This window comes from Protopterus annectens, chromosome 1.part0 (assembly GCF_019279795.1).
Source record: "Protopterus annectens isolate FY-2018-M chromosome 1.part0, PAN1.0, whole genome shotgun sequence".
In the NCBI taxonomy this organism is placed as follows: Eukaryota; Metazoa; Chordata; order Ceratodontiformes; family Protopteridae; genus Protopterus; species Protopterus annectens.
Window position 1 is genome coordinate 172,402,185 of NC_056725.1, and position 10,044 is coordinate 172,412,228.

Genomic DNA, 10,044 nt, shown 5'->3' on the forward strand with positions numbered 1-10,044 from the left:
CCAACTATCCAAATATAGACTGGGATCAGTACTACAGCCACAACACTCTAGCCCACAGGTTCCTAGAGTTCATACACTCACATGCCATGGAAGAACTAGTCACCATCCCCACAAGAGGAGACAACATAGTAGATCTCATCATCACAAACATGGGCTCACAATGTTCAACACCAGAGGTATACCCATCATTGGTGAGATCAGATCATGACCTACTCTCAGTGGAAGTCCACATCCCACCCCCACCCCAGATAGAAAAGACCACAGTGCAGAACCTCTCAGAAGCCGACTACACAATGCCCCATTCAGCATGTATATGACCCGACACCTATGGCAATTGGATGGGCCCACAAACTCCTCGACAGGAGGAGAAAGGGTCTCAAACATATTTCTTATGCTGCCCGACTGGAGGAATTCCAGCTTGATTCCGCGGACTTATCGCCTGCTCAGAAGTGACCTGTGCCTGACATCTAAGGCCATGTCCAAACCTGAGTTAATGTACACGCTCACCTCAAGACCTCTACATCCATCAGAACTACAGTGGCAGGAGATTTAAACCTCAACACAGATATTAATAGGATGTGCTGGAGGGACAGATTCTTCAACCAGAGAGTCCCTATGCTGTGGAACAACATCCTGGTACATGTGAGGCTGAGTACCTCACTGGCTTTATTCAAGTGAGATCTTAATCAATGGATGGGAGATTGCAGGTATGCCCCAGGGATAACCTCAGTATCACTGCTTGTCAGAGGCACAGCAATATAATGGGCAAATTATCCGTCAGAGTGAAGGTGCGGCAGACTCCACGGAACTCTGGTCTAGGCTTATAAATGCCCTAGGGCAGATAGCCTAGTATGAACCTGTGAACCTGTGAACATAGGCCTGGGGCAGTTGCTGCTATTAGGACAGTGGTCTGCAGCAAGCTATATAGTAGTAGTCATGGTACGCCATTGTTATTTGACCATGGCAAATGCATGTTGCTTCTTGTTGTGGTAACAACAGGGTGTGTGGTTATCCATGCCATTTATTGGTAGTCACCCTCATTTTGTATCTTGTTCCATGTTTTGCACATGTACATCACTGTATGAGGTGTGACCCTGGTAGTGTCAGGGTGCTGATGTGCGCTTTGACCCTGTTTTCTATTACAGCACTGATATGTGCATTCCCTATACTGTGTGCATTTACACTGCACACATCTTGCTGTTTATACCTTTGGCATTGGGTAGCATTACATCTAGGTTCCTATCCCCCGTGATAGCTATGAGGTGGGTTTGTGTTTTTGTGGTTTATGATTGGTGAGGGTGGATGTTAGTCATGGTCCTCAGGTGTGCATATGATACATGGTATTACATTACTAACACATGGCATTCATGCCTCGTGTGGTGCTGCAGGGTTCCTTCTGTCGGATGCTCATTCTACACTCTGTGTACATTTGGAAGAAGGTCGTGTTATGTTAGGCATCCGTGTTACTGTATGAGTGAGTCAGAGTGGGTACGGGTCCCAGTGTTCCTACTGACCAAGCATATGTGCTATGCGTTGCCTCTTTGCCAAGGCCAGGGCATACTGGGCACGCCTCCTTCTGCCTACTGGGACAAGGTCAGGTTGTTCCTCCTCCAAGTCACCCCTGCCTGTGGTGGCCTTGGCAATGGTGGGGATGTTTGGCCCAGCCCTGTGCTGGTCCTGCTGCAGCTAGCGAGGATCATATTATGTAGCATAGCACATATCATGATCATTTGGGTACATGTAGTTGGTGTGTACTGCAAAGCTCCACCAGACGTGTCCAGACACCGGAACCGTGACTTGAGCAGCCCAAACACACGCCTATGATATTACGTGTTTGTGCGTGTGCCTCATTATGGCGTTCCTGTTCGGGTGTGTGTGCATTTCTGATGGGTGTCATCAGCCACGGCTCAAGTGCATAACCAGCATCCCCACTAGGTGTCCGTGTGGGAAGTCCCCATTGGCAAATGATTGGTACAGCTGCGCCAGATGCCAGATGTGGGAATCGTGGTAGCTCCCAGGGCAGCCAGCACACACATTCATTATTATGCCCTGGGCATCACACACGACCTGGCAGTTGATGGAGGGGTATCCCTGCGGTTAATGTAGACTCTATCCCGCCTCACCGGCTGGTGCCTTGATGCGATGTGCGCAGTCTATTGCACCCAGCACCTCAGGGTATCCCGCTATTTGCTGGAAGAGACGATATTGCTGGACACAACCTCACGGTCACTAGGACATATATATGATCACTGACATGTGGTGACATGGCATCCAGGAACTGGTGCAGTACCCTGGAGGCTGATGCCTCTGGTATCACCATCATACCGCCAGTTGCCCTCTGCAAGACACCTGTTGCTAGTATTCTTAGGCCAAGACCTACCTTGGTTTCCACTGGGATGGGTTCCCTCTGTTGGTTCTGTGTGTGAGGCGTGGCCTGCACAGCTCAACAATCTGCTGCAGGAGCCTCTGTCCACTCTATAGCGCCTACTATCTCCAGCTCATGTAACCCATGGTAGGTGACCCTAGGCCTGTATACTCTTCTCCTTCTCCTCACTCTGGGTTGTCTGTCAGCATCTGCATTATCACCACCCTCAGCAATTCGCCTATGTCTGATTATAACAGCTATGGCAGCCCCTAGCATTTCTGCTCTGAGTTCAGCTTTTTCAGGTTTCAATTCTGATAGCTTAGTTTCTGGCAGTATCTCTTGTGAGAAACAGCCTGCACTGCTCTTTGTTGTGTTTTAAGTGCTGGGTTGGGCTTAGTCTGCCTGTGTAATTGCTCGCTTCTAATTGTTTCCACCAATTAACTTTAGTAGTATCTTCTGGCAGTTTCCCTGTATTTTGTTGTTTCCTATTTCCTCTCTGTTTCCTGAGGGGAGCAATGTGCACACCGCTTAAACACGCCACAGTAACTTAAACGCTGTACACATCCCTACACGGTGTTACACGCGGCACACATCCTTACACGGTGTTAGCTAGGCTGATTCATGCTAAAACGCCACAAGACACCGCCTTACACACGCAGCACGCGCAAAACCTGCTGTAAACAGTTTGCAACACGCCCCACATGTTGAACTCTGCTTTACACGCTGCGACACGCCACATGCACGATATCAAGAAACTTAGAGTGTAGGGATAGCGATGCCCTCAATTTCTTGACATTCCTAGTGTTCTGTTGGGACACACCTCCCTCCCTGATGTCTGTCTGTCATCTCTACCTTACATTGCCCTCCAATCTGGTACATTTCTTTCTATCCTTCCCCCATGATGTCACCTACCTCTTACTCTGTTCCTCCCCTTCTCTAACTCTTACACTACTCAGAAAGTGCTCATTACTTATGTGGCAGTGTGATTCAGTATTGTAACCCTCATTTACATAGGATTGCCTAGTAATGCTTAGTTACATATCTTACACGGAGCTTCCCTTGACAACCACTAAACGGAGGCCATATTGTTTTGCTCTGCAAGTCCCTCCATTGACATTTCATAATATATAAATCCCACAATTGTGGGCTTATAAGCTTCGGTTTTCAGTTTTAGTTAGCGCACCCGCTTTGCTGGTGTGCGCTACAGTTAAACACATAAATCCTTGAAAAAAAAAGTTATATAACTTTTTTGCAACATTTTCATGCCAATGGCCACATATTTGGCCATTGGCATGCTTAATGTAACAAATGCACTTTATTTGGAGCTGACATAGCTCCGTTTTTTTGCAGAAATGTACTCAGTTGTCAGCTGAGTACATTTCTGAAGCACACGTTACACGGACTGGTTTAAGCCGTGGATCGCTCACATACCTCATTTGCATATCTTGGAGCTGCAAATGAGGTATTGAGCATTTCCACGCCCACTCCGTGTAAGAGACGTGTTAGCTGTCTCTTACACGGAGATTTGGGCTGTTGCTGAATCAGGAGGCTTACACGGAGGCTTACACTACTCTTAAACTCCGTGTAAGCCTTCCTGAATCTGGCCCAATATGTTTTATTAAAAGTGTGACAACTGTTCAGTCTGTAAGATGCATTATAAATATAGGCAACAAAATGTATAAATTTGTGGGTCTGTATGCCACAGCAGTGTGTCAAGTGGACAGAAGGAATTGTTAGACAAAACTTTTTTTGATGCTAAATATGTATGTATGTTGTTTGGATGAAGAGTTCAATGTGAATTTGATCTCAAATACAGAAAAGGTAGGTTCATATGAAAAGGAATGTGCAGAAATTTGTAGGACTGGAAAACTAAGCTTTTCTAAAAAGAAAAATGAAATGCTTTAAAAGATCATTTGAACAGAATTTTATGACTTTCTATTTTCAGACAGAGAAAAGTTTCTAGTGAAAGTAAAATAGAATTTTTTGATGATACTGTAATTCCTGGTCAACTGTGGGAAAATGAATGACTTGACTATTAAAAGAAAATGTATAAAAAAGGGATGTATTTTTAAGTAAGGATGAAAAGTTACAAACAGAATTGACAGATCTGTGGAAGAATCATGACGAAATGAGAGACTGGTATACAGGGTAGGGTGACTAGGGGGGTGACATGGAAAGAAATGTATAAGATATAGAATGTGTCATAGTTTCTGGCAAGTAGTATAAAGGTCAAAGACCATCATAATGCAAACTCCAAGGTCACAGAGTAGACATTCAAACCAAACCAAGTATCTAAAGACTTCATGAATGATTCTAACAAATTACATTTCCTAACATGTAATAGCAATCTGTTCTATGATCTCACAATACTTTGGGTGATCAACCTTGATCTAAAAGCAAGTTTTCATTTTGTTATCTGAAAGGTATTAATTATTCTTCAAGAAGCTGACTCAGATTACAACAACTCGATATTTAACAAAAGCCATGTTTTTTCAGCATGAAGTGCATGGTATGCTGTGCACAATCTGCCATGTAACTAGTGATAACTGATAGAAGATAAATCATGTTTAGCTAAGCATTCTGGATATGTCATTCTCCTGCACTCTATCATTATTTTAATAAATTTTCACTTTCCAGTATGGAGAGGTCACCTCTAAAGATGAATTTGGTTCCAATGGTATAGATGAGGTTTGCCTACATTTCATCAAAACTATTGTAATTGATTGGAAATAAAAAAATAAAGTGACAAATGACCTGATATATCTTAAGAAGACATTTAGTCTGTATTCAAAACTATAAGTGTTCATGTTACAGCTGCCCCAATGGGCTAAATAGATATTTACTGAAAAACAAATAAGTGCTAATTATCTTGTTTATTTAAGGAGAGTTTGCTTACATGATATGTTCCAGTGAATATGGATGGAGGCTATAACTGTGCCAAAACCAAAATGTAGTCCAGCAGAAATTGTTCATAAGTATAGGCCTATTAATTTAACATCGATACTGTACAAATGTTATAAAAGAATAATGTTGGGAAAATTCATTAATTCTTTAATGTGGGCCTAGATATTGACCAACATTGGTTTTCTGCTGAGACATCCTGCCAAAGCAACTTACTGCAGTTTTACACAAATCTGGTTGACACCATGTACGATTAGTCATTTACTGAATTTATATATTTAGATCTGGCAGAAACCTTTTCATACTGCCCCGTAGTTCTATGAAAGAATTGAATATAAATGGTTTCATTATTAACTGGGTCTGTAATAGGTAGCATGACAGAATGGGTAGGATAAGAGTACCAGATGTCTTCAAAGAAATTCCACGTAATAGCAGCGGTGTGTTCCAAGGTTCTGTACCTGGCTGTTTCTTGTTTAATGTATTTACAGCCACATTTCAAGGTGACGAGGGCATCTGAGTAAGTAAACTTTCAGAAAACTTAAAGAACTGTTGTGTGGTAAATAATGTAAAAGAAGAGGGTACTTTATAGTATTACCTAGATGGTCTATCAAAGTGTTCTAAAAAATAGCATGTAGTAACATTAGTAAATGCAGTGTTTTGCATTGCATATTACAGAAACCCATGGTATCCATACACAATGAACCAACATATATTGCCTCTGCAGATTCAGTTGGGGATTTGGGGTTTGTCACTGATAAACAGCTCAAATTCGGGGATAATGTAGCAAATTATGAGCGATATAATGAGGGTTACAATGACTAAGACAAAGGAAGCATTGTCATCTTTAATTTATAGTATAAGGCCCATAATTTAATATTGGAAAAAGATTTGTAATTATAATGAAATGCAAATGAGGAGACTGGAACATATTCAGAAACATTTTACTAAAGAAATAAAATCATATCCTCCAATGTTGACAAACATAGGACCCACTTTGAATGACGCCAAAAACTATCATTGCATCATCCTTTGAGAAGGTACAATGCTGTTCAGTGCTAGTCTCATACCTGCCTTGTACACATAGTCTGAAAGTGTCATCATGTCTCTTTTCATTTAGTCCAGGGAGGTGCAACTCTTCATCAACACCTGCATGAACTATGATAGAGTCATATTGGGATGTGTTGTTCAAGAACCTGAGTGCATGTGTGAGCTGATGGATCCAGGCACCAATCAACAACTAACCGTCACTCTTTTATTTCAAAGCCTGATAAGAGGCACATCTGTAGTTTTTCAGTGGCAATACAATGCATGTGTATACATGAGAGACACATTGAAAAGACACGAATATAAGTGGTAAAATGTAAACTAATAGATAATGAAAACTTGCCTTGAAAGGAAGAAACATATTTTATTTACAAACAATGACATTTCAGGAAAATGCTAGGTAATGACTTGCAAATTTATTTATTTATTTATTTATTGATTTATTGATTTATTGACATTTGATTACTGGGAAAGTCTGACTGGGCAGAAGCCCGTTTTCAGCAGACGCCTGAGGTGAAAAGCAGCATAATAAAACACAGGCATGACAATCCAGGACATAAAGGAAAGCAAATAATGTATTTATTCACATCCATGCCAACTGCTTTTCATGACCAGTGCCTTTTGCTATGGACTTCTGCGTTGCCATTCATAGTACCTTGCGCAAAGGAGTAACAACACCTTTTCTAACTTTTACAGTTGAATACAACATAAGATAATAGAATTTTTAAGGATGAAGCATAGCACACTGTTTATATCTGGGGATTAGTTAAAAGGTATAAATTTCATATAAATTTCATCAAAGGAAGACAGACTTTGGTTAATTTGAACTCTGTACTTGCTTACATCTCTCCACATCATTCACAAATCATGCTCAGACCTTTGGGGACAGGTGATGATGTAACCAATATGGAATAATGGAAGGTGATACAGGCATCTTTTTTTAACAGTTGACTCATACATTGGTTCATTGTCACGTAATTTTAGCATATATCACTGAGTTTTTAAACATTGACTGTAACAACACCACAAGAGATGACAAGCACATACTTACCAAATGTGCTGGCCATTCATTCATTAAAACTGTCAGGGAGGTGCCATACAGATTAACATGTCTAATTAAATAAAAAGAAAGCCTGAGACAACATGCTTTTGCATTGCTACAGTTACCTCATCAAGACTGAATTTTAGTCAACAGTATTTGACTTCAGATTGTCCATAATATGCACCATTTATTTTGCCTTTCACTTTGGTAGTTAAAAACAGAAAACTGAATGAGCACTGCATGCATTTCACACTTATATTCCTCCCTCATGGTAGTTAACTTTGATCATGCCATGTAAGCCAAAATTAACTTCTATCTCTGTAGTTTTCATTTTCTGTTGCCACCTCTACCATCTCCAGTCTGCAAACAGTTTTATAGGAACAACAAACTTTAAACATGTCTCTGTTCTTGTAGGCTATTAAATCTGCACAGAGCAGGGTAAAGTTCACTGTGGTGAACAACCTCTAACACTGGGAAAAATTAAACCTGCAATACTATACACTGAGCATTAATGAGTGCTATTATGTGTGAATGCATTAAAAGTGAATTAAAACACATATAAATGTTAAGAAACTCGGGGGGGGGGGTCTTTGTAGCAGCACAGTTGGTAAGTAACCAGCTTCCTGAAGTTCTCCTGTATACCATACCAAATAGTTCATTTTGTTTATCTCCCTTGTATAATACAGCACCACTTGTTCATAGGTTCATAGCTTCATAGGTAGGTACTAGGCTATTGGCCCTAGGGTATATATAAGCCTAGCCAAAAAGGTACCCTGGCTTTCGCCACCAAAGAAAATAATTTTCCTGTGCCACTGTCGAGCAGAGCTACAGAAGTGATCACTGGGGTGAATTTCCTAGCTCCCATACAATCATCAAGATTTTTCTTGAAGAGTGCTAATGAGGAGCTTTGTTTGATATAGATAGGTAGTTTGTTCCAGAGTATGGGAAGTCTCTGGGATAGGAATCTATCCCTCCAGCATGTTCTGTTTATTGTTATGACAAAGTTTAGTTCCCTAGAGCGTGTAGCTCAGATGGATTGGAATTTCTTTAAGTGGAGCATGTCCAACAGCTCTGGGTTTGACACAGCTTTGCATGTTAGGCAGAGGTTGTCTCTGAGTAGGCGATATGCGACGGAGTAAAGCTGGAGTTTTTTGAGAAGGTCTGTGTAGGGCATCTGTTTGAGGCCAGTAATCCTCTTTGTGAGGTATTTCTGCGGCCTTACCAGTTGTTGTAGATGTCTTTTGAGGTACATACCAAAAGGGGTGCTGTATTCTATAATGGGTCTAATGAGTGATGAGTAGAGAGGAACAATGACCTCTTTTTTCCTGGATGAGAAACCTTCTGTGATGAGGTGTGCCATGTAGAAGGATTTTTTGACTACTGTGGTGATCTGATTCTCAAAGGACAGACTACTGTCCACCTGTGTCCCAAGGTCTCTTATCACACTTTTGGTATTAAGTAGACTATCGCCTATCTGGTAGTTCATGGGTACAGAGTTTTTACCAAAAAGGATGACAATGCACTTTTTGTCAATGAGCTTGAGGCCATGGCTTTGACACCAGGCATCTGTCTCAGTGAGGCCCTTTTGTAGGATGTTCACATCATTAGGAGATTCGATTATGGCTCCTAGTTTTCAGTCATCTGTGAACTTAGTTAGCCAAAGACCTTCTGTATTAGCCTGTACTTCAGAGAAGTAGATACCAAACAGGAGAGGGCCCAGGACTGAACCCTGTGGTACTCCACTTGTCAATGATCTGAAGTCAGATTTGAAGTCTGCTACTTTCACCATGTAGGTTCTATAAGTGAGCCACTTGGCAACCCATCTTGTCACATAAGGATTTATACCTAGTTTAGTGAGTTTATCTATAATTCCAGAGTGGGGGATGGTGTCAAAAGCCTTGGCGAGATCTAGATAGGCTGTGTGAACCATCTTGCCCTCATCTACAGCTTTGGTGACTGCTTCAAAGAAGTCTATCAGGTTTAAGAGACATGATTTGCCTTTTACAAACCCAAACTAGGTGGGGTCCAGAGTTTGGAGATTACCAATGTCATTGTTTATAAGTTCCATGATGATATGTTCCATAACCTTGCAGACCAGGCTCATCAGGCTAATGGGGCGTTAGTTCCCGGGGTCCGTGGTAGCTCCCGCTTTGTGGAGTGGGATGACCGTCACTGTGCGCCATTCAGTGGGCACAAAGCCTGAGGTAAGGCCATGACTGAACATGGTAGTTAGGTGGGGTGCCAGTTCGTTCTGTAGTTCATGTAGAACACAGCCTGGGATGTTGTCAGGTCCTATGGATGCTATGTTCTTGGCTTTGGAGAGTGTGGTTTTTACCTGTGCAGCTGTGATTACAGGAACTTTTCTTTCTTCCGGTATAGATATGGGCCCTTTAGGGGGTGAGAGGGGGTAAAGTTAGTACTGAACCTGTCTGCCAGGATGTTGGCAATATCAGTTGGTTCTGTATATTTAGTGCCATTGTGCTGTAACTCAGAGCAGATCTGAGTATAGCCATTGAGATTCTTGACATAGCTATAAAATGCTTTGTGGTTGTCTTTAGAATCAGTGGCGATTTTGTTTTCATTACTAGCTTTGGAGGATTTTATGAAAGATCTCATCTTCTTACTGAGCCTGACCAGGGAGTTCCTCCAGTCATGGGATTCTACTCTTTTTTGCAACAATTTCTTTCTCCTG